Source organism: Notamacropus eugenii, chromosome 6 (assembly GCF_028372415.1).
Source record: "Notamacropus eugenii isolate mMacEug1 chromosome 6, mMacEug1.pri_v2, whole genome shotgun sequence".
Classification (NCBI taxonomy): domain Eukaryota; kingdom Metazoa; phylum Chordata; class Mammalia; order Diprotodontia; family Macropodidae; genus Notamacropus; species Notamacropus eugenii.
The window spans coordinates 328390705-328418394 of NC_092877.1; the positions used below are offsets into that span (position 1 = coordinate 328390705).

Here is a 27690-nt window from a genome sequence, read left to right on the forward strand (position 1 = left end):
TCAAACCCTGTTTTCCACCGGTTCATCTTTTTGGCTATTCTTGAAACCTGCAATAATTTCCTTCAGAAGGTAAATAATCAGTATTCTATTTTAGGCTGAGAAGCCACTTTTAGGAATCTGGAATTGCCTGACTCTTGGGGGTAAAATGCAAGAGGGGCAATGTCAGGCTGCCCTGAAATGAAAAGAGGAATCAGAAATTATCTTGGGTGAAAGAATCCAAACACCTCATCTCCCTCTGAGCTTCCTCCTTTCCAAGCTGGATAAATCCTCCTTCTCCAATCCTGTCTCCACCCTAGCTCATTATTTGGACAATCTCAGAAGATGATGCATGAAGAACAAAAGACCTGCTTTCTCTCCAAGAACTGAACAATTTTCATTTCCTCTCTTCTAAGGGTAGGAGGTTTCCCTTTTCCCTCAGTATGAGTTAAGTTAATTTACGGGTTAAAAATGGGGAAAAAATGATAGTCATGGTAGGTGGGGAGAAGAAAAAGGGAAGATAAATACTTAAAAATCTTGTCCTGAAGAAAGAGGCAGGCAAGTTATCTTTTCTAATAGCCTCCCTTCATCTTTTCCTAATGTCATCTACCCGAAACATAATCTACCTCTCCTCTGACTTTGGCACCTCTCCTCTCCCAATAACCACTGCATAATGGTTACCACACATTAACAGGGATCCACATGGCACTACAATTCAACCTTCTTAGCACAAGGAAGGCTCTTCTGTGAGCCACCAGCTGTGTGGAAATTTACAATGTAAATATCACCTTGTTTACGATGGCTCTAAAGACTATTAGCTGCCATAAACTAGGAGAGGCTAATAATCAAGTAATTTTCCCAGCAAAGAGGCTAAGGAGATAATCGGTTTTAAACAAGGTGCTTACTTTAATATGATTTAGCTGTATTTGGGGGTAGGGGGTCATTTCTCACATTCCTAAATTTTCAAGCAACTAATTCTCTGGTTCTACCATGGGCCCTTCCAGGTCAAGCCCACTCACAGACCTTCTTGGCAGGGCCTGATGTTTGATCAATGAACAAGGATTTAAGGAGCGAGCACTATACTGAGTGCTGGGAATTCAAAGATAAATGTAGTACACAGAAAATATAGTATATAGAAAAATATACACAGAACAAATACATAGTTATTTGGGATAAAAAGGGCACTAACAGTTAGATGAGGAAAGACCTCACTTTAAGGTAAGATGCTCTATTTCAAAGATTCTTAATGGGTTTTTTTGGTGCTAATGGACCCCTCTAATCATCTGGGTAAAGTTGGTGAAACCATGAATCATGTTTTTTAAATGTATAAAATGCATCATATTATAAACAATTAGCATATTATTACAATGAAAAACAATTTTCAACTTTTTTTCTTAAAGATCATAAACCACAAGTTAAGAAGCCCTACTCTATTAGAAATATATGCTCCCTAAGGACAGGGACTGTGACGTTTTTATATTTATAATCACTGTGTTTAGCATATAACTAAGAGTTTAAGAAATGCTTTTCAGTCTTTCACAGAAGGATGGGTAGTAGTGAGGGGGGAATTCATTCCAGATACAAGGAAAAGACAGTATAAAAGCATGATGATGGAAGATTGGAGCATCCTCTGTACAGAACAAGAAGACATGATTGTCTGGACTAAAGAGTTCATGAAAACGAATTATGACTAATAGAACTGGAAGGAGTTTGGGACCATCCCTTTTCTTGATGACAAGTCCATCTTTGTCCAGCTTTGTTAGCCACTGTCTACAGAACACAGAGTTGAGGTGCACGTCCAAAACTTACACAGGCTTAGTCTCATTTTGACCAAAATACAACCTTGAAAATACAATATTAAAAAATGTCAGATACATGGTATTGGATTGCTTACCATTTCAGGGAGGGGAAAGGGAAGAAAAGAATGGACAGATACAATTTAAATTTAACATGCAATTGGGGAAAAAATAAAATAACATTAAAAAAAAAGATATGTGGTATAAAGGAAAGACCACTGGATTGGGAACTGGGAGATCTGAGTTTTTCTCCCAGTTACACCATTAATAGACACATTTTCTAATTGTAATTCTGGGTATGAAAATCTGGCTAAAAAAAGGCCTTTTCCTATCTGGCCGCTAAAACATTCCTGCACTGGGTTTTAGGCTATCTGTAATACTTTTAAACTCATTTCCTTTATTTCTCCTAGAAGTTTCTAGGGATCATAGATTTAGATCTAGAAAAAATATCCGAGGTCTTCTAGTCTTACTCCTTCATTTTACAGATGAGAAAATCTGTAGAGAGAAATCTAGAAGGCTTAAGTAACTTGCCCAATGTCCCATATCTGAGGCAGGTTTCAAACCCAAGTCCTTTGATTCAAACAGAGCCTTGGAAGCCCTACTCTGGCCTCAGCTCCCTGAATAAGAAGATCCTTCCTCAGGCTCGAGAGTTTCTTGCCTTGACTGCCTTTGCTTTCTTGAAGATCGTGGCAGAACTATCCCCCTCCATGTCCTATCTTGCCCATATCAGTTCTCTCTATCCTGCTTAGCTGGCTTAAAGCCAATTCCCTAGCCGTGATTAAGACACTCTCCCCTCATGGTGAAAGCAGGTATCTTTACCTACTAGCAAGCATCTTGAGCCAGTTCCCCTTAGATTCTCAGTGGCCAACTCCATACTCTAAGGAACATATCTCCCTCATGGGTACTCTCTCCAAGAGGGAAGCCAGAAACTAGCTGTATTCCCTTTCTGTTCCAGAATCTCACACCTTGCCCCTTATACCTATCTCCACTGACAGCTTATCTCAGGACTGTCTCCACCTCCTCCTCAATAATCTGTGTGCCCTTCTACTCTCAAGGGCTACTGAATGGAGCTAGAAGAAGTCAGACAACTATGCTGGCAGCTTACATTATAAATTCATTTTATCCTACATCAAATGGCCCCTGAATGTAACAAGGCAATCTTTTTATTCCTCCCTAACAGATTTCCTATCTCACTCTCCACAGAAGTCACTTCGAATCTTTTCTCTCCTCAAGCTCCCCAAACCTCTTTCACCTCTACTCACTCCCACCTCAGCTGAAGACCTTGTCTCTCTGAAGGCCTTCTCTGAGAAAATCAAGGCCATTTGACCTGAGTTCCTTTTTATTCCTTCCTCTTCATCTAGAAATCCATTGACATCATCCCATACTTTTTACTCCTTTTTACAAGCTTGACAAAAATAAAAGAGCCCTTTTCCTTACCAAGGTTTAACTCCTTCACATGTACAAGAGGAGATTCCATCCCTTCTTGCCTTCAATAACAGACTGTAATCTCAATCATGTTCCTACTCTCTCAAATTGTTAATCTCTCCCTATCAACTGGTTCCTTGAACATGTTTATATACCCAGCTCCAGTCCCTCCTCAAAAATTTTTGTTCTATGTCATCAGTTGTCTATGAGACATTTCAAACTGGATGTTTCAAAGATATCTCAAACTCAACATGTCAATTACTGAATTCATTAACTTCTCCCCCAACCCTCCCCTTTTCCAAACTTTCTTATCTCTGCTGAAGGCACCATAATTTATCCACTCTCTCAAATGAATAACCTTGGCATTATCTGACTCCTTCTCTCCCTCACCTCACTTCCTAATCAGTTGCCAAATCCTACTACTCTTACCTCCATAACATCTGATATCTGACACTTTCTCTTTACTCCCATAGCTCCCACCTTGGTCCAGACTCTTCTTATTTCCCCCCTGAACCATTGCAACAATGTCCTGATTGGTTTGTCTTCCTTAAGCCTCTCATCACTACAATTCATCCTATGTACTACTAAAGTGTATCCTTAAGCACAGAACTGACTACATCACTCCTTTATTCAATAAACTCTAATGGCTCTCTATTACCTTTAAAATAAACTATAAACTCTTCTGTGTGGCTTATGAGGTCCTTCACACGTTAGCCCCAAACTATGTTTCCAGCCTCACGGAGCATTATTTCCTTTCCAATGTCGCCTTTCTGGCAAATGGGATCTCTCTCTACGTACACACTATCTCCTACCTTTGTGTCTTTGTGTTGGCCACACCCCATGCTTAGAATGCACTTTTTCATCTCCCCCTCAAAGAATCTCTTCCTTTAAGATGTGGCTCAAGCATCATCTTCTATGTAAAGCTTTTCATCATCTCTACCTCACCCCCACATGAGAGTCTCCTCTCTCCCACATCATCTAACATCTAACTACTTAATATCTATTCTTTATATTCATTATGTATGCAAATATCCATTATGTATCCAAGGCATCTAGCATTTAGCTATTCAATATTCATTGTTTATATTTATTATGTATACATTTCCTTGTCTTACACATTGAACTATAAGCTCCTTAAGAGTAAGAATTGTTTCCTTCGTTGTATTTGTATCCTCAATGTCTAGCACAATCTTTGGGACATAGGGATAGACTGTGAATCATCTATGTGACATGATTTCATAGGTTTGCCTTTGGTTATCTTAATCCCTCTGAAGACCTCTCAAACATACCTCACCAATGTCTATGTTATGGCTCCTTGCCGTCTGGTTTCCAACACCACTCCTCTACTGAGATAGATCTATCCGGTGATACCAATGATCTCCTAAGCATTAAATCTATTGGCTATTCTTGAATGATCTTTTCCCTTGGTTGTCTCTGAAAGTTTCTGATGCTATTAATGTCATTCCACTTCTCATCACATCCCCAGTACTCTCTCTTCCATGAAATATTATTTCTCTTCTCTTTGACTACCTTTGGACCTCTCCTTTCATTCTCCATTTTCAGATCACATCTGTCCCCCACCTTCTTAGTGTGGGTGTCCCCCAGGGCTCTGTTCAGTGCAGTTTTCTCTTTCCTTTTACACACTATTTCAATGATGTCATCTGCTTCCATGGTTTCAGTTATCATCTTTACACACACCCTAATCTCTCTCCTGAGACCCACTTCTGCAAGACATCTGCTAGTTATGTGCTAGACAACTCCACCTAGACATCCCCTGGGCAACTAAAATTCAATAGGCCCAAAATGTAACTGATCCCCTACCCCTGCCCTGTCCTCATAACCAGCCCCTCCTCCAAACTTCTCAACTTCTTCTGAGGATGCCATCATCCCTTTACTCACTCAGATTAATAACCTCAGAGTCACCCCTGATGCCTCTTCCCTTAACTGCCACATTCTATCAGTTCCTAACTTCTGTTGGTTTTTTGCCTTCACATTTTTCTCATTCACTATCTTCTCTCTACTCACACAGCCAGCACTTTACTTCAATCTCCCTTCCCCTCTTATCAAGACAATTCTAATACTTCTCCTTTTGACTACACATTATAGGCTCCACAATTTATCTGGAGTTTATTACAAAGAAAGCATTTTAACATGGGCTTTTGAAAGTAGCATCTGGATTGAGAACATTATTCTAGTGCATCTCCTCTTCTGGAGTCAGCTACATGGTTTATATTGAAAAGAACACCAAAAATGTTCTAGAAATTATACTTGGAGATGGATTTCCTTTTTCTTTATTATGCAAACATATATCAAAAAATATCCATTAAATTTACTAAGACCCAAGATCTAGGAATAATTAGTTACTATTTTTGCAATGAGAACAAGTGGTTCAACATTTCTCTGGCTGTTAAATTCAGCATGCATATTACAATTAGGTATTTAAATGACAAATCTGCCTCTGCTGTGCATGGTACCATTTGGCTCTGACATTTTTCAATGATGCACAGCAATATGAAATTTTGTTTCCCATCTTGCGCTTATCAAATGGACCCAGGGTGCAATTTGTCCTGTCAATTGACTCCTGTTTGTGTGAAGCCTGGAAAGATTGTCATTGCCACTGATGAAGACAGAAGTGATTTATCTACAAGGCATTGAAGTGTGCCTCTGGAGACAAAGTCAATTTATAAAAATGACGCCACAGTGAAACATGCCTTCCCTCTTCAGCAGAGTTGGTCTGAGGATGGTCCAAACAAAGAGTTGTTCCACTCAGTGGCATAAAACAGTTTGGTCCATGACAAAGCTATGATATCTCTCCCTTCTGCATTATATTCAGGAGAGTTTATTGGGTTGGCAAAGAAAGTGGTAAGCAAGGGTCCTCCAGCTTCTAACATGTTCACAATGACTAAATGTTATAAATGATAAATCAATACACCAAGCATGCATCCTGGGTGTCATTTTGCCAAATGGATTCACAGAACAAATGCAAACACTGTGGCAGAAGAAAAATGCCACCAACTTTGGTCCTTGGGTCCCTGTAAACCCTGCAGCTGGTTTGGTAAGCATAACTACTTAGGAAAAGAGCCAGAGAAGGCCCAGACATTTAGAAAAAAGACAGTGCAGAAGTTGTTTCTGGAGAAAGTAATGAGATGGCCCCATGAAGTGGTCAGCTATAGACTTAGTGCTATTAATAGCAGGCCTGAACAATGGAGGTAAAAGGAGGTTAATATAGTAATGGCCCATTTATCTGGAATTTGGATTCTGAGCAACTTCAGGCAGCTGGGAAAGGGCTGAATGGGGAAATAAAGCAAATCAAGAAGCAAGCGAGCAAAGAATTCTCTGAGCAGTGAGTCATGATGAAAATATCTACAAAAAGCCCCAAACCCAGAGGTTACGTGACTGCTTGGTTGGCCAATCGGAAGCAAAGGAGCATTTTTGTTGGCTGGTGATAGCTATTACCAGTGGCAGAAGCAGCGCAGGCCAGTAATGAGGAGGTAGGGAGAGGAATGTCAGAAGGCCTTGAAGTCTGGGGTAGAGTGGAGCCACAAGCTAAAGGTTAAGCTCACTTCAGTTCCCACTTCCTGGCAACTCACCCTTTGTTAATCCACTCATCTGAGACTGGGCTGAGCTGGATGGCCCATTGAGTGTTATTAAAGAAGATATTCCTTGAGAAAGCTCTTCAATCAGCATATACATACATACAATATATATGTGTAAGTATGTGTGTGTATATGCTGTGTATATATGTTGTATGTGTGTGTATACACACAAACTGATTAAGGAGCTTTCTCACAGGATCTTTCTTACTAACACTCAATATACATACAAAAGCACACTGCAATTTTAGGACTACGTAAGACAGTGTGAGATTACATACCTGTAAAAGGCCTTGGGAATAGAAAGGCAACAAGACAACAGACCCTGAATCCAACAAGCTTCTATTCTACTAGGATGTATGTTCATGTGGAGGGCAGGGTACTCACTATATTCTTAGTTGAGAAAATTGGCAAATTATAGAAACTGTGATCCTTGATGTTCACTGAAGTATCTCTAAGTCAGGAATCTCCAAAGTGGGGTGCATACTATGATCTATTGAGGGAGTTAGAGGAAGCTAATATCCATTAGGTTGATCTAAATGTAACTTGGAAAACACTCTCATATCCACACACTTAAAAACCTGTAAGTAGAATTTTCGAAGCCATTTAGTTCTTCTAAGTGTTTCAATGAAATTTAAGTCCACTTGACAAAACAATAGAAAAATGTACATATTTTAAAGATGTTCTCAAGAACAACTGAATGAATTGAGGGACTTGCAAATTCAATAATTAAATATCAATCAAAACTTTTGAATAATTGGTGGGTCGGATTGAAAATGAGAATCATGATTTAATAAATACAGCCAATGATATTTCTCCTTTATCCAGATCTAGGTAGCTTTGAGAGACCGCTTTTCACTTATTATAGCCATTAAAAACAAGTATCAAAATGAATTAAGCTTGAAACTAGACCTTTGAATGGCTGCATTACAAAGGGTACAACCAAGATTATAAAAAAAGAAAAAAGGAAAAGGAAAGTTCATTGAATCATGTTGCTCTCACTTAATGATCTAATTAATCATTTTGATGAGAGCAAAAGGTTTTGTACCAATAATATAAAATATTTATCTCCCCTTTGTTTTCCATTTTACTATGCATTTTGCATAGTTTACAAATTGTTTTCAAATAAAAAAATAAATCTATATACATGACAAGTTTCAGTGATATGGCTACAGTCAAAAATGATGGAGATCGTTGATCTAAGGAAGGAATCTCAGAAAATATCTAGTCAAACTACCACATTTTTCTCTTTGGAGAAATAAACCCCCAGAGGACAAGGGACTTAGCTCAGGTCACCCATGTAGTCAGTAGCAGAACCAGCATTTCAACACAAGTTCTGTGACCCCACAGAATCCCATTTTCCCATTAACTCAAACTTCTAATTATAATGCTACTTCTTTAAAAAAAAAGTCTTTCTCCATGTCCAGAGATAGAACACAGAAATAAGAAATGCAAGAAGACACTCCCAACATTTTTGAATGAGCTGCCTTTTCAAAAGGTCCATTTACTTTAAGCATGAGCACGCCTCATTGGGAGTCCAGTTCCCCAATTTCAATGGTCAGGGATGAATGACCGGCAGGCTCTTTTCATTTCTTTACAAGAAGCACTTGCTCTCTGGTTTTTAGGAAGCCTCATTTTCAGCTTCAGGAGGAAATGACTATCCGTTCCAGGTGAGCACATCTCTACCTGTTCAGGAGGCATATTTAGAGTCCCTTCATTCCAATTCACTTAGCAGAAGCAAAAAAGGCTTTCAGCATAGGGCTGGCAAAGCCATCGCTAACCTATGAGTCAGAAAATGTCATCTGACAGTGGCAAGAAGGGAAGTGGTGAAATGGTGAGTGAGCAGGAAGAACTACAAGGGAGCACATGGGAAAGGAATGAGAAAAATCTCCTAAGGGAGAATGGGCGTTCTTTGGAAAGGTTTTCTTTTCTCACTCCCCCTCTCATTTCAGGAACACATACACAACTAATTCCAAAGGCATATACTACTGGATTTCACTTGATATAATAAATGTATTCCTGAAGATCTGCCTGTATATCAATTTTGGTAAATTGAATCAAATTCTTAACATGCGAGGAAAGCTTCCTATTCATAGGAAATAGAGTAAAATGAAAAAATCCGCTCACAATATAAATTGGAAGGGTTACCCTTATGTTTTATCCATTAGATAAATTTGAATTTCAGTATATTGGGTTGTCATAGCCTCATGTCAAAAAATTGGAGCACATTGAAAAATTTGATTTTTACATTCATAGGGTCATAGAATTCACCTTGAATTAGGGTGACTGATTTAAATATAGTGACATTAATCTCTTGACATAAAGGGGGGAAGGGAGATGGACAAAATTATTATTTTCTAATGACCACTTCCAAAGGAACTGCTATTACAAATAACAATGAAGAAAGTATAAGTATACTATTTTTTGCAGGTGTTTTATTTTCTCTGTTACTTAAAAACAAGTCACTATCGTTGGCAGTAAGGTCGTATGGTGTTTTATATCACCTTTTGTGTCAAATATTGTTGACAAATTTGGGGGACTAGATAGGAAAGAACTGAACACTAGCAGCTTTAGGACAGCTATACTGCTCAGCTGAAAATAAAAAGAAAGTAAAAAAGAAGACCGAGTGCTCTTTTGCTCTTTAAGTCCTAAGACAAGGGTTTGGAGATGGGAGTGAAATGGCAAGGAAGAAATCTCTCCTTTCCCTCTCTTTCTTCCTCTCCTCTCTCTGTCTGTCTATCCTCCTTCTTCTCCTCCTCCTTCTTCTATTTTTATTTCTATCCTTTGTTTTGCTTTTTGAATGGACCTTTGATTCCATTGCTCTCAGTTCCCAGTGAGGAGCTTCCTCTACCTAAGCAAATAGTACCTTCTATGAAATTTATAATTTTAGAGTTGTACAAGGTATTACGAGGTTAATTGATTTGCCCAGCATGTCACAGGTGGGATTCTAGAGGACAGACACATACACTATCTCTGCTTTAAGATAAGATTAATTTCTTTCTTTCTTTTCCACCTTCCTTCCTATTCTTATTCTTTCCTTCCTTCCTTCCATCCATCCATCCTTCCTTCCTATCTTTCTTTCTTTACTGGGTGTTCTTTTCTCACCAAGACTGGAAAGAGAGAGACCATTCATTGGTCCAATTCTGTTCCTATTGGCATTGATATACATTGACTTGCTTCATTTTTGACCTGGGTCAGATCACCCCTCCTTAATTAATCTGGTTGCCCCCATACACAGTGGCTTACTATAGTAATTCTCAACTTAATACAGACACCCAATGGGCTGTGCCCACCACAGCTCTGAACTCCCAAGCTAAAGAAATCTGCCAGTCTTAGTCTCCTCAATAGCAGGGATTACAGGCATTAGCCACCATGCCTGGCCTTAATTTCCATATAGACTCTATTACCATCACCATTATCCAGAGAGTCATCTCTTGTAGGAGGGAGAGATGGAAGGAAGGAAGGAAAGAAGGAAGGAAGGAAAGAAAGAAGGAAAGAAAAAAGGGAGGGAGGGAGAAGAGGAAGGAAAGAAGGAAGGAAAGAAAGAGAAAAAGAAAGAGAAATATTAGAAAAACAAAGGAAGAGAAAGAAGAAGAAAAAAACATTTCATCAAAAGTAACATGTAGATAGATAGTATGCACAATGTTTCCACACACAGTCCCTCAACTCTGTAGTGTTATCTTCTCTTTCTGACAAGGCTGTAACCACAGAGTTCAGAAACTGAAAATGGGACCAGTTTAGTGAAAATGGAAACATTCCTCCAGTGAAGGAAGTTTTACCTTGACAGATCCACTGATCTTATAAAGTCTATCACTTTTCATTTCTCCAATATTAGCTCTTTCTCTGCCTTCTTAGCCCTTCCTTTCTCTCTCTCTCTGCTGGGAAATATTTCATTTTAGGAGAAACAAACAGCTATAACGGTACTTCAAATGCCTTTAACTGGCAGTCACAGACCCTGGCAGAAACAGATGTGGCTCACCCAGGGCCAGGGAGACCGTTGCTGCCAGCCTCATGGCTAACTGTTACAAGTCTGAGTTCAAGCGAAAGTGCTGTGGCATCCTTCCTTCTCTAGGCTCAGGAATTCTGCCTTGGCTGGTGGCAACTGAATCTGGGAGGTGACAGAAGGAATGAATGTGGGCTCTGGGACCCCCCATGTATCTGACACATTCCATTGCAAAACTGGCCAAATAATGAGAAGCCAAAAGAAACCACATTTTTCTCAGACAGAAACATATGTAGTTAAAGAACAAAAACAAAACCACATAGGGATAGTCTATTTACCCTCCAATCTAACAGGCTCCTCTTATCCATAGACACTCCAAGAGTCAAGCAGGCACAATCGTTCAGATCTGTTCTAGAACAATCCTTGACACTTGAGCGACTACAGGTCAAAAAGAAAGAGGCAAAAAACTATAATTTTGGATGGAAAGGATGAGGATAGGTCAGGAACTATGTTTTAGGAAGACTAAGAGGAAAAAAATGAACAGATATGGTAAAAAAAAAATTCTGAATGGGGAAAGGGAGAGACCTTCACCTCTTCCTCACATAAATTCATATTAATTCAGAGAAGTGAAGAAATAAAACCATAACTTAAAATCTAATTAAAGTCCCAAAATAATCACCCATCTTGGGGGGAAAAGGTGAACAAAACTTCTACTTGTTTCTACTTCTACTTGTATGATCTTATACAAGTGACTTGAAATTTTTGGACTCAGTTGCCTTAGCTTTGAAATGATGGGAGTTGGACAATATGAGGGGTTCTTACCCTTTTTGTGTGTCATGAGCCCCTTTGGCAGTCTGATGAACCCTACAGATCTCTTCTCAGAATGAAGTTTTCAAATGGAGAAAGTAAAACGCACAGGATTTCAAAGGAAACCAATTCTATTGGAATAAACTATGGTTTTGTTTTCCTGTCCAAGGCCATGGACCCCTTGAATTCTATCTATAAACCTCCAAGAGTTATGGCCAGCAGGTTTATAACTCCTGGATTTGAAGATTTCTAAAGCTCTTTATTAACTCCTATGTTAACAAGGGACTATCACTGTGCTTAAGAGAGAACATAAGTGAAATAAGTAAAACAATCTCTGCCTTCAAGGAGCTTATATTTTTCTTGGAAAATATGAGTTTCTTGTTGTTCAGTAGTTTCTATTGCGTCTGACACTTCATGACTCCATTTAAGGTTTTCTTGGCAAAGATACTTGAGTGGTTTACCATTTCCTTCTCTAGCTCATTTAACAGATGAGGAAACTGAGGCAAAAACGGTTAAGTGACTTGCCCAGGGTCATACAGGGGCAGCTTTGAACTAAGGTCTTCCTGACTCCAGGTCTATAGGACTGTATCCAATGCACCACCTAGCTAGATTGATGTCAGCCTCAAATGGAGAAGGTCACTAAACCATGCCTGAGCCATATACAAAAAGATCCCCAAGGGTCACATATTGTCTTTGAAAACCACATATTAACATTATCTATGTTCTATTGTATTTTTGCTTTTTTAAGTATTTCCAATTACATTTTAATCTGACTCAGTATCTTTCACACTTCTGCTCTACATCATTTTCCAGGTAATATTCCTGCTTCAGAGATCTGAAAAGTTATTCCTTCCATCAAAAACCTTCAGTTGCTTACCATTCCCTATCAACAAAAATAATTGATAAAATCTTGGTCCTAGCATCGAACACCCTCCATTATCTAGCTTTAATCCACTGCCCAGACTAAACTCATGTTTCTCTTTTCACGATTTATCTCTCAGGTATATTGGATTTAGATTCCCAAACTTAGCACAATGCCTGATATATGCTTAAGACTTCTTGAATGAATTGCCTAGAGTTTGACACTCTCTCAAGAACACCTGTAGATGAGCTGAAGAGTAGAGCAGATAGAAAGTTAAGAATACAACTAGGCTGGCGTTCCTGTGGCGATCAATGTCCATCAGTGGAAGCATCACATTCTAACTTTTATCGCCTCCTTACCCAATTCATTATCTATGAGGAAATGGTCAAGGCATGTTAAGAAGATCAGAAGACGCAGGGATCAACAATGTAGGGTATGACCATCTTGAAGACATTCCGTGATCAATTTTCAAAATCTTAGAAAAAAATGATTCCAAAAGAACAGAAAAGATCATAGACAGTACTAATATCATCCATGCCCCTCACCCACCCAAGATAAATGAAAAGAAATCTACCACTACCGACCACCTGGTTTCTTTTCTCTAAAATATGATAATGATTTAGATATGCATCAAAGTTAAACTTACTGTAAAAACTGCGTGGGGAATATGCAGGCTTTCTCCTGGACTTTCTACAGTCAACTATATCTTCATAGTCACATGTTGACTGCAAGGTTTAGAATATGTAAGATTTCACTGTTCACACACACATGTGATTCTGAAGGAAAAAATTCAACCCGAAAGGTTCTCCTTAAACAAGTGAGTCATATACTGATGTTACGATCCTATAAGACCACTGAACTAGAGCATCAAATGGAGAACAAGGAACATGGTCACCAAAGATATTTACAGGCACGTGTCATACAAAGTACAAAGGAGAAAAGTACTCATTTTTTATGGGCATTCTCATTTGATAATGATATCAGGCTGATTGTAATGAGCTCTGAAACACAGCAAGTTCTTCTCTATAAGACCAATGGTCACTCCAAAGTGATTGACCTAGTAATCAACGTAAAGAAGGAAATCAGTGAAGGAGGCAGATCATTCAGGTTATAAACACATGAAAGGAGGTTAGATGCCCATTTAGCATTGAATCATTCTGTCTTGGATGAGCACCACAGATGTACAATGAACTTCTCTTAGAACTGAATAGAGAGAGGAATCTGGGCTAAATTGCACTTGGAAAACTAACCACTCAATGACCTCAAGCAGTCTGATTCCCCAAAAGCTCACTTTCTTTCTAACACTATTGTTCTCTAGGTGATGCTATATGGGCAGAGGAATATCTCAAAGAAATCTCCAAGTAAAACAAAATGGCAAAAGACAGGCTGTACCATGTTACCACTGTTGACTGACATGAGATGTCATGTGTGAGATGTATTTAGAGACATATATGGCCAGAGAAGGAAGTAGACCAGTCATGCAGGTAGAGTTAGAGATAACGGAGAAACAAAGCCTAAGTTGTGCTCTGTGATCCACAAAGAGTTAAAAGGCACCGAGAAAAGTTCCTGTTGTTTTGTAGGAATCCGCTATGATTGATTCATGGAAAGATTTTGGCATGAATTGCCCCAAAGTGAAGGCAATAAGTAGGTAAGAATCTGTACCAGTGAAGGTAGAATTTACATAGAGGAGATTATGGATCCATAGAAATATTTTATTGTTTATATTTACTTCACAAAACATTTTTACATATTATCTCATTTTAACTTTGTGAAGTGGTTATTACAAGTATGACTATTTCTACACAAAAAAATTGAAGGTCAGAGAGGCTAATAAATTTGGTCAATCGACTTGATTCCTCTGAGTTCCAAATTGTATCTCTGTCAAAGGATAGGCTCAAGTAATTGACTATGAACCCTCGCACTGTTCTTTCCATTATAAGATGCCACCAAGAGCCATTCAGAATCCACTATACCTTTCCTGGTGACCTTCCTCTGTACATGTTTTAGTTTGTTAATATCCACCCTAATTATGTTGTTGAAGATCATGATAGCAGCACAAACAAAGTCAGTGAAACCAATATTAGAAAGGAAGCAGAAATCTTGGAAATAATTTTTACATCTAGTGTCTCTGATAAAGATCTCATTTCTAAAATATATAGAGAACTGAGTCAAATGTACAAGAATACAAGTCATTCCCCAGTTGATAAATGGTCAAAGGATATGAACAGGCAGTTTTCAGAGGAAGAAAGTAAAGATATCTATAGTCATATGGAAAAATGTTCTAAATAACTATTGATTAGGGAGATGCAACAACTCTGAGGTACCACATCACACCTATCGGATTGGCTAACATGTCAAAACAGGAAGATGATAAATGCTGGAGGAGCCATGGGAAAACTTGAACACTAATGCATTACTGGTGGAGTTGTGAACTAAACCAACCATTCTAGAGGGCAATTTGGAACTATCCCCAAAGGGTTATAAAAATGTGCATACTCTTTGACCTAGCAAAAAGCACTCTATATCCCAAAGAGATCAGAAAAACAGGAAAAGAACCCACATGTACAAAAAATGTTTATAGCAGCTCTTTTTGTGGAATTGGAAATGGAGGAGATGTCCGTCAATTTGGGAATGGGTTGAAAAAGTTGTGGTATATGAATGCAATGAAATACTATTGTGATATAAGAAATGATGAGAAGACAGACCTGGAAAGACTTATATGAAATGATGCTTAGTGAAGTGAGCAGAACCAGGAGAACATTATGCACAGTAATAGCCACATTATGCGATGACTGACTTTGATAGACTTAGCTCTTCTCAGCAATGCAATATCTAAGATAACTACAGAAGACTCATGATGAAAAATGCTATCCACATTCAGAGAAAGAACTCTAGAGTCTTAATGCAGATAGAAGCATACTATTTGTTCTGTTTTTCTTTTGTTGTTTGGTTGTGTTTCTTCTTTCTCTTGGTTCCTCCCATTGGTTCTAATTCTTCTTTATATCATGACTAATGTGAAATTATGTTTAGTATGAATGTATATGTAGAGCCTATATCAGATTGCATACCATCTTGGGGAGAGGGGAAGAGAAAGAAGAAAGAGGAGGAGGGAGAAAAAACTTAAAACTTGAAATCTTATGGGAGTAAATGTTAAAAACTAAAAATAAATGAATTATATTTTTAAAAAGAAAATTGTAATACACCTGATGTGGCCTGACCACTGAAGAGTGTAAGAGCGACATTACCTCCCTTACCTGGGTTCTGCATTAATGCAATCTAATGTAACCTATTAATGTAACCTAAGGCCACATCAGAGTTTTTTGGCAGCCATGTCTCACTTTCTGCATTTGGGGTTTGTAGCCAATAAAAACATTAACCTTTTTCACATTTATGGCTAGGCAAGCCAGGTCTACCTGAAACTATGTTTGACTCAATGAATTATGTTAACTACAGGCAGGATCATTTATTCTCTTTAGATTTTATCTGATCAGTTGTGATCCATCATTCTTGCCTGTTGATAATACCTTTAAAATTTATTTTTCTCATTAGCTTTGTGTTACCCACAAATTTGGTAAACATTTTTGTAAGTATATTTTTTTTCATAAAATCAACTTCTTGTTTTATTTATTAGTCCAGTGGCTTTCAATTTTATTAATCTCCTTAGATTTTCAAGATTTCCAATTTGGTGTTTAATTGGGGATTTTAAATTTGTTCTTTTTCTAGTTTTTTTAGTTGCAAGCCCAATTAATTGATCTACTCTTTCGATTTTTTATTGATGTAAGCATTAAGAGATAATTTCTCCTAAGTACTGCTTTGGATGCATCCTATAAATTTTGTTATGTTATCCATTGTCGCCATTCTCTTTAATGAAATTATTGATTGTTTCTATGATTTGTTCTTTGACCCATCCATTCTTTAGAATTAAATTATTTGGTTTTCCATTAATTTTTAATCTATGCTTCTGCAGCTTTTTATTGAAAATAACTATTATTGCATTATGATCTGAAAAGTATTCATTTAATATTTCTGCTTTTCTGCATTTGGTTATAAGGGTTTTGTGCCCTAATTTTGTGAAGGTGTCATGGACTGCTAAAAAAAAAAAAAAGGTTTACTCCTTTCTATTCCCATTCAATTTTCTCCAGCGATATATCATATCTAACTTTTCTAAAATTCTGTTCATCTCCTTAACTTCTTTCTGGTTTATATTATGTTTAGATCTCTCTAATTCTTAGAGAGGAAAGTTGTGGTCCCTCAGTAGTACAGTTTTACTATCTATTTCTTCCTGTAACTCAGAAAAGGAAATTATGTTCTTTCAGAATGTCTTGTCCTTCCGTGAATGCACACTGACTCATAGCAGTCTCTCACTTCCTTTCTAAGTGTTCCCAAGTCATCTATTTAGCAATCTGTTATGGAATTTTGTTAGGATCAGTGTCAAGTGCATTGAGTTTAGCTTCTAGAATCTACCTTTTTCTTCTTTTGAAAACTGACATATTTCCTGTTCCCTACAATGCTGTAGAAATCATTAATGAGTGTTTTGCAATCATATCTGTGCCTGTTTCAATATGTTGGGATGTAATTTGTTGGGGCTTAAAGGCTTTTAAAATGGGCAAATGTTTGGGGTCCTAATATCCAGTTCCTTCAACTCTTTCAAGTTTAAAGCTTATTCTTCTTGATAAAAAAAAGTCATGACAATAATAGGTGACATTTACCTAGTACCTAAAGTTTGCAAAGCATTTGACATAACGTGACTTCATACAAGAGATGAATTGAGATTGCTATCCTCATTTTACCCATGGGGGCCTAGGGTCAGGAAGACTCATCTTCCTGTTCAAATCAGGTCGCAGATATTTACTAGCTATGTGACCCTGGGCAAGTCACTCAACCCTGTTTGACTCAGTTTTCTCATTTGCAAAATGAGCTAGAGAAGGAAATGACAAACCACTCCAGTGTCTTTGCCAAGAAAACTCCAAATGGGGTCACAAAAAGACTGAACAACAACAACAAATTTTACATATGAAGAAACCTTGAATCAATTACATAGCTTACCTATGGTCACAAAATTAAGTCAGAATCAGAACTGGAATCCAGGTCTTTCCTAAATGAAAGTTCATCAGTCTATCCACTAGTTACTCTTCCAAGGTAAAATTGATTTTTATTTATATAACCTTTAATATAACCTTATTTGCCCCAAAGCAACAGGCCTATCACTTCTTCATTCTTCTTGGTCTGAATGTCTCTTTTAAATGCATTTTATTGTGTTTTAGAGGTTGACTTTTGTCAGAATTTGATTTTTCACATTTTCCTATCCCTTCAGAGACAGCTGTCCTTTCTAAGTCTGGCCATATGATTATATCATATCTTTTCTTTCCAAGCGATCTGAATAGCTCTTAACTAAACCTCTTCAGCTTCAGTAATTTTTTTTTACAACCTAGTTTTCTGCTGACAAAAACAATTCCTTATAAGATGTTAGACCCTTCTTCCTCTGATCATTTTAATATGTAACTTGAATAGTTTTAAGACACAATTACACAGTGGTTTCTTCACATAGCTTCACATTTCAGAAGCTTCTTTTCAATATTTATGACCCTACTTCTGTCACTGGGGAGGGACTAGTCTAGACAAAAGAGACTAGAGGAGGGGATACCATATTTTTTTTAAAAGGATATTCTTTCTAAAAACTATTTAAAGTTGTGGAAATAAAATGAACCTAAAATATTTCTGTATTTCCCCTTTAATTCTTTTCCACTGTCAAAAAATATCCTCAAGTAATTTTCTTTAAACAGGGCCTTTAAGAAACTGCTTTATTAACAGTAATCAATAGCTACTTACAAAATGGAAGATCATAGAAATGGGAAAATGAGAAAAGACTTGAACCTAAACCCTAAAGGCTTAAACATGCAATCAGATTTAATATTCAGCTCTGTACTTCCCAGAAACCAAAAACTCAAGAAAAATTTTCCCTGGCAATCTGACTTCACCTCTGCTAAACAGAATCTAAAATAATGTCTTTTCTTCCAATTTCAGAGCACAAGATAAATTAAGATACCATAAAAGATTTTTTGCTTTTTGGGTAGCAGGGGGAATAAAGAACAAGAAACTCACAATGCAAGAAAACAAATTTGCATGCATATGTTTTGAGTCACACTAGAAACTTGGCTTTCTCCACAAACGTGCTCACTTACTGAAACAGATCCAGCTGCCCAGCCTCAAGCAACCTAAAGTTTCATTCATTCTTTTATCTCTACATTTAGTTGGATTGAAAGAAAGAGTTTAGTTACTGCCAGAACTTACCGTTGTATCTATTGATCTCCATCTAATTGGAATAATAAGTCATTTTGACCATGTTTTTAGACCTTCTACTAGATACTATTTTGGATCCAGTTGCCCCACTCTTATCATTTTGTGATCTGACATTCTTTCAGTTTTATGCCCTGTTTCCATTTTGAAACTAGTTCCATGAAGGATCAAATGAGATTACATGTGCAGAACTTAAAAGTATAATATATAAATATTATCACCATCATCATTATTATCATCCCTGACAAGAAGAGTAACTGACACTAACAATTCAAATTGGCAACTCTTTAAAAAATTCTGCAGGAATAAAAAGAAAAAGAAAAATGGAGGCAGCATTCTCTATCTCTACTGGGAATCCATCTAGTGCTATGGCAGGGGCGGTAAGTAGCTGGAATGGGTATTCTGCTCAGCAGGTGGTGCTTTAAGCTTGAGTTCATACAATTTCCAACTTTTTAAGCCCAAACATCCCGGGCCATCTCCAGTCTTCTCATGTCTAAATCTCTTCCACAGCCTTCCTGGGTTTCTGCCTAATGTCTAGCTGGAAGAGGATTCCAATTATTCATAACTCTCTTGTCTCATTGCCCCAATACCATATGGTTCTTAATCTCTTCCTCAGCATAGTAAAAAAAAAAAAATCACTCAATCACCATTTAAATTAAAATCCATGTGCTGAAGTGAAATTTAAAGTAGGAGATGGCACTTATCATATCCAATGGAACTGGTCTTTACAATGTTGTAGTTATAGTATCAGTTGTTTTCCTGGTTCTGCTCATTTCATTCTGTATTAGTTCATAAAAATCACTTCTTTTAGATCATTTCTATTACTCTTACTGCAAAATAGTGTTCCATCATGTCCATATACTGTATTTTGTTCAAGCATTCTTCAATTCGTGGGTATTCTCTAAGTTTCTAGTTCTTTGCCTCAAAAAGAACTCCTACAATTTTTCTTTAGTACATATGTGAATTTCTTCACTTTTTCTTCTCTTTGGGGTGTAGCCCTAGTAGTGGTATTGCTGAGTCAAAGCATATGGTATGTATAATTTAGTAACTTTTAGGGGCATAGTTCCAAATCATTTTCCTTTTGTTTTTTCCAAATTGTTTCTCAAAACGGTCCGATACATCCACACTCCATCAAGGATTCATTAATGTGTCTCCATTCTCAGAACACAGTCATTCTCTATTTTTGTCAATTTTGCCAATATGATAAGTGTGAGGTAGGACTTTGGAGTTGCTTCAATTTGGATTTTTCTAATAGTGGGTAGTAGATAGTGGTTCAGTAAATAGAACGCTGGACTTTGAATCAGAAAGACACATCTTCTTGAGTTCAAATATGGTTTCAGACATGTACTAGTTATGTGATGTTGGGCAAGTCATTTAACCCTGTTTGCCTCAGTTCCTCATCTATAAAAACGAGCTGGAGAAAGAAATGGCAAACCACCCCAGTATTTTCGCAAGAACACTTCAAATGAGTTCACAAAGAGTTGGAAATGACTGAAACAACTTAACAACAATAAGTAATGATGATTTGGAGGCTTTGACATGGTTTTTATTAGCTTGTATATCTTCCTTAGAAAACTGCCTCTTTGTAACCTTTGACCATTATGACCATGTCAACTATACACCAGGAGAAGATGCCTAGAAGGATGCAGACCATTGAAAGGCTAGGAGATTTTCTGGTGGTTGCTATGAAAGCATTAAGTTGGGGAAGGAAGCTGAACATTGTGGAGATAATCTTTTCTCCTTGTCATGCTGACATCAGAAGATGATTGGAAGAGCTTCTCTACCAATGTTATTGGATATGATGACTGTCTCTTTCTCTGTAAGAATAGAAGGAAGGGAGTGGGAGGAGTTTTGCTGGGGCTACTCTTGTTCTATACTTTTAATTTTAAATTTCACTTCAGCACATGGATTTTAAATGGTGATTGGGGGGATTCTTTTTGACTAAAGTAAGAAAAAATAAAATTGGTATTTGGTAGGTCTGGGCAACTGCCAAAAGTGGAGAGGAAGTAGGATCTGAGCAGAAGTTTTCCAGCTCCTAGTCAATTTTTTCTTGCTGTTGCTTCATTCTTTTTATCTGAAGTGTTGTGAATTCCCAGAACACCAGATGCATTCCTATCCACATCTAAGTATTAGGTGAAATTTAGAATGACTGAACCGTAGTTCTCCTCTGGAGATTCAGGTAATTGGGAGATGACTAGAACTGAAAATGATGAACAAGGACACACGTCTTGCCAAGTTCACTATTCAGGAATACAACAAAGTGAGAGTCTGTATCAGTAAGCACCCCAGCGTGCACAGGAGGCCTGCTGCACAGGTTCTTTGATCTGCTTTTCTAAGGAAAGTGGTTAACAACCTTACTTTAATCAAGCACATATATCATTTCCTTACTTAAGGAGGAAAAGTCAGCACTCTGAACTTCAGAGAAAACACAAACAGAAATTACAAGCAGAAATTACAAACAGAAAGACCAACAGACAGGGCTTCCAATTGTCTGACCACAGACAATTCATATAGTGTTACCAGACAGAGAAGCACCAATATCTGGGTTTTCAAAGGTCTGGGGGAGACGCTCCTTAACAGTTACCCAGAGTCTCATCTGGCCTAATCATGCAAACACTCTTCCAAAGATTTGAGCCTCAAAGCACAACCTCATGTTAGGGTATATATACACTTCTCAGAGCCTGAGGGCATGACTCTCATGACACAGTACCTCATTAGCAATCAACAAAAAGTGTGGGCCTTCATAAAAATAAGCCTCCCCTAATCAAGCTTCCCTTAATAACTCCACCTGAGGCCTATTAATGGGTGAGGAATATTTTTAATTCCCATTTCGGGGTCTTAGAATTCAAAGACACAGCTCTGGAAAATGGTCTCACCATATTGCTGTTGCACTTTTACCATATCAAGCCAATGAAACTTTCAGGAAAAGTAATCTGCAGAGAGTCGACAATTCTGGCAACAGCAGCATGTACTGAATTCTGAGACTGAGAGAGCCAAGAGCTGAGGGTCATAGTTGGTAACATGTTTTGGCCAAAAATATCTTAGAGAAAATTAAACCACATGCATATATCACCACTGTCACTTTTTAAAGGCTACACGTGCACAAAGAAATGATAAAAGCCAATCACTTGGCAGTACTTTCTCCTAAAAATGACAGCCAGAGCTTTGTTATGTTCGGTTATTGCAAATCTCAAAAAGAAATGTACTCCCGGAAGTGTGAGATGACAAGAGCATAAGCAACCGTATAAAGGCAAATGACGCCACGTCTGTGAAATCTCCTATTAGAGTATCCGGTCATTAGCTTTGCATGTCCTGCCTGTAGCACAATTTGAAATGAGCTCCGTGACTAATCAAAACCTTGGAGACTTTTCTGGCTGTCATAATTTATAGCTTCTCTGCAGAATTCTATTAGTGCAGCACTTCTAGACTTAGAAATCCACTGTCAGGGCCAGCAGCTGAGGTCAAGTTATTATTCATCCCCAGGTGAGACTCAACTTGCACATTAGGAATTTTTTTTCATACCAAATTGAATTTGATTGTAGGTTCTTAGCTTGAATACTTTTATATGTCTAAGTTAGCTATGTAAAATTCCCTTTAATTTAGCTTGAAAAAAAATTCTTCATAAAGCCTTACTTCTTAGAAATTATACTAGGGGCAGTAAGTTCTAGAAGGTTCTACCAAATGGAAAAGTCTTAGAATCTCAGCAACAGACTGAGAAGAAGGTTAACTAGGTGATGGTAGACTGGTCACTTGATAATGAAGTCTTCGACCTTCATGGCTACCCATAAGACAAAAGAAAAATATTAAATATCCCTCAGTCCCATGAACCCCCACTCATTCCCTTTTGCTTTTTTGGTGATGATGGCAGTATATTGGGAAAGGGGGAGACAGTGCTAGTTAACATTTTTTAAAATCTAATTTTAAACTTAATTTGAAATATGATCTAATTTTTAAAACTAACTTTTTAAAAATCCTGTTTGTCCCCTAAATACTGATAGGTTGATGAGATGTGTTCTCCTAGTTCCTGTCAAAAAATGTCCAGTGTTGGAAAGAGCGATGAATGAGTTGGGGAAATAAAAAAAGAGAAAGACCACTGACTATATAGAAGATAGGTGTGTTCGTATGCATGTAAAACATTTAAACACATAAATGAATATAAGTTTCGCATTTTAGTTAACAGTTAAGCATTCATTATGTCTCATCATGGCACATGACAATCACAAACAATTTTGTTTGAAAAAGCAACAACAACAACAAAAATGAATCATTTGTAAATTTACCAAAACAAATGATTGTCAGAGTGAAAGAGAAATCATAGATGCTAACTTTCTACCCTTTTCTGGCCACCAAACTACAGTATCATTTATTATTTCTACAATTTATTTTGTTGGTCATTTGTTGTTCAGTCTTGTCCAACTCTTTGTGACTCTGTTTGGGGTTTTCTTGGTAGAGATACTGGAGTGGCTTTGTCACTTCCTTTTCCAGATGAAGAAACTGAAGCAAACAGGGTTAAGTAACTTACCCAGGGTCACACAGCTAGCGAGTGCCTGAGGCTAGATTTGAACCTGAGAAGATGAGCTTGGCATTCTATCCACTAAGCCACCTAGCTTCCCCACAATTTATACAATAAGTAATTTCTTTTTGGTGTCCAATCACAGAATGTCACAATTTTTAAAATGATTTAGTCTTGAATTCTATCCCCAACTTTGCTACTCACAACTTGGGGAAATCTTGGGCAAGTCATTTACCCATACTCTTTGAGTCTCAGTTTCCTCATCTAAAAAATGAGAGTTGTATTAGATTAGTTTCAAAAACCTGCCTAACTAAAAACCTATGATCTTACTCTAATTTTTTTTCTAATGTCACTGAATCAGAATCAAGGGATTTTAGACCCAGCTTGTTGCTTAATGTTAATATAATGGAAGGCAATTCTTTTTCTTTGTGGGACATTAGTGACCTCATCTGCCACATACAGATTATAATACCTATTCTGCCTACTTCACAAGGATCTTGTAAAGATGAGAGTCAATGTACTCAAAAGCACTTTTAAAGTATGAAATACAGTGAGAAATAAATAGAAGTTCTTATTACATGGGAAACAAAAGTATCTTCTACCAATAATGGATTTTTTAACATCAGAAAAACTGAGGAAAACAATGAAATTTCCCTTGAATTTTCATTTCATAAGTTCCTGTGAATATGGAGGATCTATCCATTCAAAGAGGACAATCCAGACCAGAAATTTTCCTAGAAGCCACTATACTACAGATCTCAGATTGGCAAAGCGGCTTAGAATCTAAATCTCCTCTGGAGTATAATCAAAATGTCCCCCCCGCCATATCTAAGATATAGTCATGTAGACTTTGTTTGAAGACCTTCATTGAGGAGGCATCACTACTTCTTAAAGTAATCCATTTCACTTGGGGCTAGGTGGGAAGTGTGTGTGTGTGTGTGTGTGTGTGTGTGTGTGTGTGTGTGTGTGTGTGTGTGTGTTACCCCCCCCCCTTGCTTGCACCCAGCTTGTCCCTGCATCTTCCACTCACTTAATTTTCCCCAGTTCTTTGTTACAGAGTCAAGAGAAAAAGTAAAATTTCTTTTCAATCCAACAGTCAATGCACCTCACCCCCACCCCCACATTCACAAGTCTTCTCCAGTTGAAACATTCCCAGTTGCTTCCCTAACCCTTACATAGTATGAACTTGAGGCCCCTCATCTTTGGAATGCTCAACTTTGTCAATAACCTTCCAAAAATATGGGACCCAGAACTAAACATGATATTCCAAATGGAGTTTGACAGTGGTAGTGCAGAGCACAGCTGTCATAACTAGAATCATAAAAACTAGCTTCATTGTATGTATGTGTTTTCTTTTCAAATTGCTGCTCAAACTAACATCATCGATAACAACAGTAGTGACAATGATGATGATGATGATGATGATGACGATGACAACGATGATGATGATGATGATAAGGATGATGATGATGACAAAATGACATTGTTTAGGTTCTGGTTCTTTTAGACTCACAAATACCGATGTCTTCACCCTATGAAGATCAATCCCCTGAAAACTCAATTTTAAAGACTTCATTAACAACAAATAGATTTACCCCAAAAATCCATACCAAGTGGTTGTTGTTCTATGAAACTGATAGGTCAATATGTATCTGCCTGACAAAGACAGACCTATGTAATTGCTACTTCAATGTTCTCTTTCTCAGGAAAACTGAGATCAGTAAAATACTCGTTTGCTTTGAAAACAGGTTTGATATGTTCTAGGTCCATTTTCTCTTCTAGAAACTCACACACATGAAAGAAATTGATTCTGCAATCCACTGTTTCCATTTCATCTGTGGTATGATCTCCTTTGAAGCAGGAAGAAAAGAGTGTGTCAGAAAACTACATGAAGTCAAGCTAACCACTCCTCCCAGCTGATGCTCCAATGTGAACATCTATAACTGGGGAAGAATGAGAAGCTTAACAGAACTTCTCTGTGATCTATTTCAGAACTGACCACCAGAGAAGGAGCCATGCTTGATGGATATCTTTGATTATGAAGGATACTATTCTCATGGCCTTAGCACTTCCAGGAAGGGCAAATGTAATTATTGTGAAAACTGGATTTCAGTAAGTACAAAACCTTAAGCAACACTTGGTCAAAGTGACCCGGAATGACAGTGAACACTGATTTGGAAGGTTGTAAACATGAGCAATTACAATTGAAGTGTTACACATAGAGACTACCTGACCAGGAATGAGGAAATTTGGGCTCTGGACCCAGATCTGACACTTAATACATGTGTGACCTTTGGTGAGTCATTTCCTGTCCTTGAACCTCTCTTTCCTCATTTGCAAGATAAGGAAGTTGGACAAGATCAATAGTCTCTTCCAGCTGTCCTATTCTATCCTATCCTTCTCCTCACTAATGTTTGAAGCATTTAATGTTTCTCTTCAATACAAATATACAAAGGGATTTTTATGGTCAAGATCTGACGACTTCTAATTAGAAAAAAGGTATCTCTGCCCTTCTAATAATGCTGGTTTTGAAAGTAATTTTTTTGAAAGGACAAAATGATCTTTTCTCAGATCGTTATATTAGGATTTTTTCCCCCTTATTACTGGACGCTTCCCTGAAAGGCTCCACCATTTTGCCATTTCCCATGAATAGGTCAAGACCAATTTGAGATCTGAAATGCATGGTGCACTGTTTGGAGATCAAGAAACACATCCAATAAAAGGGGAAACCTATAGCAAAAGGATGTAAAAAGAGACAGACTTTTCTTTTCATTCTCCCCAGGGGCAAAGAGAATGAACACACCTGCAAGCAGGAGCAGTAGTATCGTTAAATCAAAGCCCATTCCCACAGAGGAAGTCACAGGCTGAATTAGAACACTCTTCACTCTGCTTCTGCATGGAGTTCCAAAATCCCTTTCATAGAAGTTAATTTTCCCCTTCCCATCTAGGACTACTGCCTTTAGGAAGAATATAAAATAGACTTCTATGGTTTATAGCTGTCTCAAAAGTCTGCCTAAAGAGGCAAAAATAATGAATAGTCCTGTAACTCCTTAGTCCTAAGAAATTCATTCTTCCTAAGAGTGTTTTTAAAAAAATCTGCCATTCCAACATTTAGACTGCAGTCACCATTCTAGGCACCTTCCTAAGGCAGCCTTATCTACACAAGTGTGATAGTGGAAAGATTAGTGGACTTGGAGTTAGGAGAATACTAGGTTTGAATTTCACCTCTCATACTAGCTATGTGACCTTAAAGAAGTCACCTGTGTCCTGCTAAGCATCTTTTTGTTTTCTTCTGTAAAATGGGTGTGAAAACAGTATCTACCTTTCTCATATGGCTGCTGTGAGAATCAAGAGATAGTGTATCTAAAATGCTTTGCAAAACTTCAAGTGACATATGAATAGCATCTATTAACCACATTTCTGGACATATGCCCTGAAGAATGAACCTAGCAAAAGGTGCTACTGCCATCTCCATATTGAGAGCAGCCTTTCAAATCATAGAAAATGAAGGAACTTAGATAAGGGACCTTTGACTTGAAGCACCAGGCAAAAGGCAACAGAATAACATTTTCTGAGCAGAGGAAGGACATGCTGAAAAGAGTTTAACAAAGATAAATCTTGTAGTGGCAGACAGGATGGATGAGAAGAGGGAAAGCCCAGAGTCAGGAAGGCCAGGTAAGAGGCTCTGCGGCAGCTATCAGGGAATAAAGTGATGAGTCCCTTGGCCGAGGGTAGTGATGGTCAGATTGGAAAAGGGATTGTGAAGGTGAGATATTTCAAATGAAAACTCAATGGGACTTGGTGACTGGCTGGCCATTATTTTTTGCACTTTGTCTCCCATATACATGTTCTGGAATTTGACAACAGTTCAATCCTTATTTATTGAACCATACTGACATGTCCGGTGTGGAAGGGGCAAACAAAGCATGTGAGCTCTCCACCTTGTCCTCTCTTGTCATATCCTCCAACTCCAGAGAGTCCATGTTGTGGGCTGAATAAAAATACCTCAGCCTAAACAGCTCCATGCTTGATATGTGTGTGTGTGTACATATATATATATGGAAGGGGAGTGTGAGATAAGAAAGAGGGTCATAATTAGGTGTTTATAAATGTTTTCCCTTCCAATTCCATCAGAGCAACAGAATAATCAGGAAGTAAAGACCATGGAAAGAAAAGAATATTGTCATCCAGGAGCACACAGGAGCATCTGACTCAGGATCAGGACTCAGTGAGCTTGTCTTTGTATCATGGAAAATTGACTGTATAAACATGGGATCGTATATATGGAAGAGACATCAGAGTCTACCTTGAGGAACCTCCTACATTTTCGAATAAGGAAACTGAAGCCCAGAGAAGTTAATTGATTTCCCCAAAGACACATAGGTAGGAAGTGTCAGAGGAGGAATTTGAACCCAAATAGAGCTCTTTCCACTATACCATGCTGTCTTTGTGGAACTGCTATTCATAACCACATCTAA

General features: G+C 37.8%; 1 protein-coding gene and 1 long non-coding RNA gene across 5 annotated transcripts in view; one reads left to right on the plus strand and one right to left on the minus strand.

The window, feature by feature from the left end:
* LOC140509947 (uncharacterized) lies at positions 1-27437 on the plus strand. Of its 2 annotated transcripts, none has more exons than XR_011969016.1 (3): positions 1-69; positions 25205-25324; positions 27347-27437. It is a non-coding gene; the product is annotated as an uncharacterized lncRNA (long non-coding RNA). The 2 variants fall into 2 exon arrangements; XR_011969015.1 differs by lacking the exon at positions 1-69 and adding an exon at positions 307-393.
* Positions 1-27690, minus strand: part of PID1 (phosphotyrosine interaction domain containing 1) — a 308912-nt gene that overhangs the window by 21548 nt on the left and 259674 nt on the right. The window lies entirely within an intron of this gene.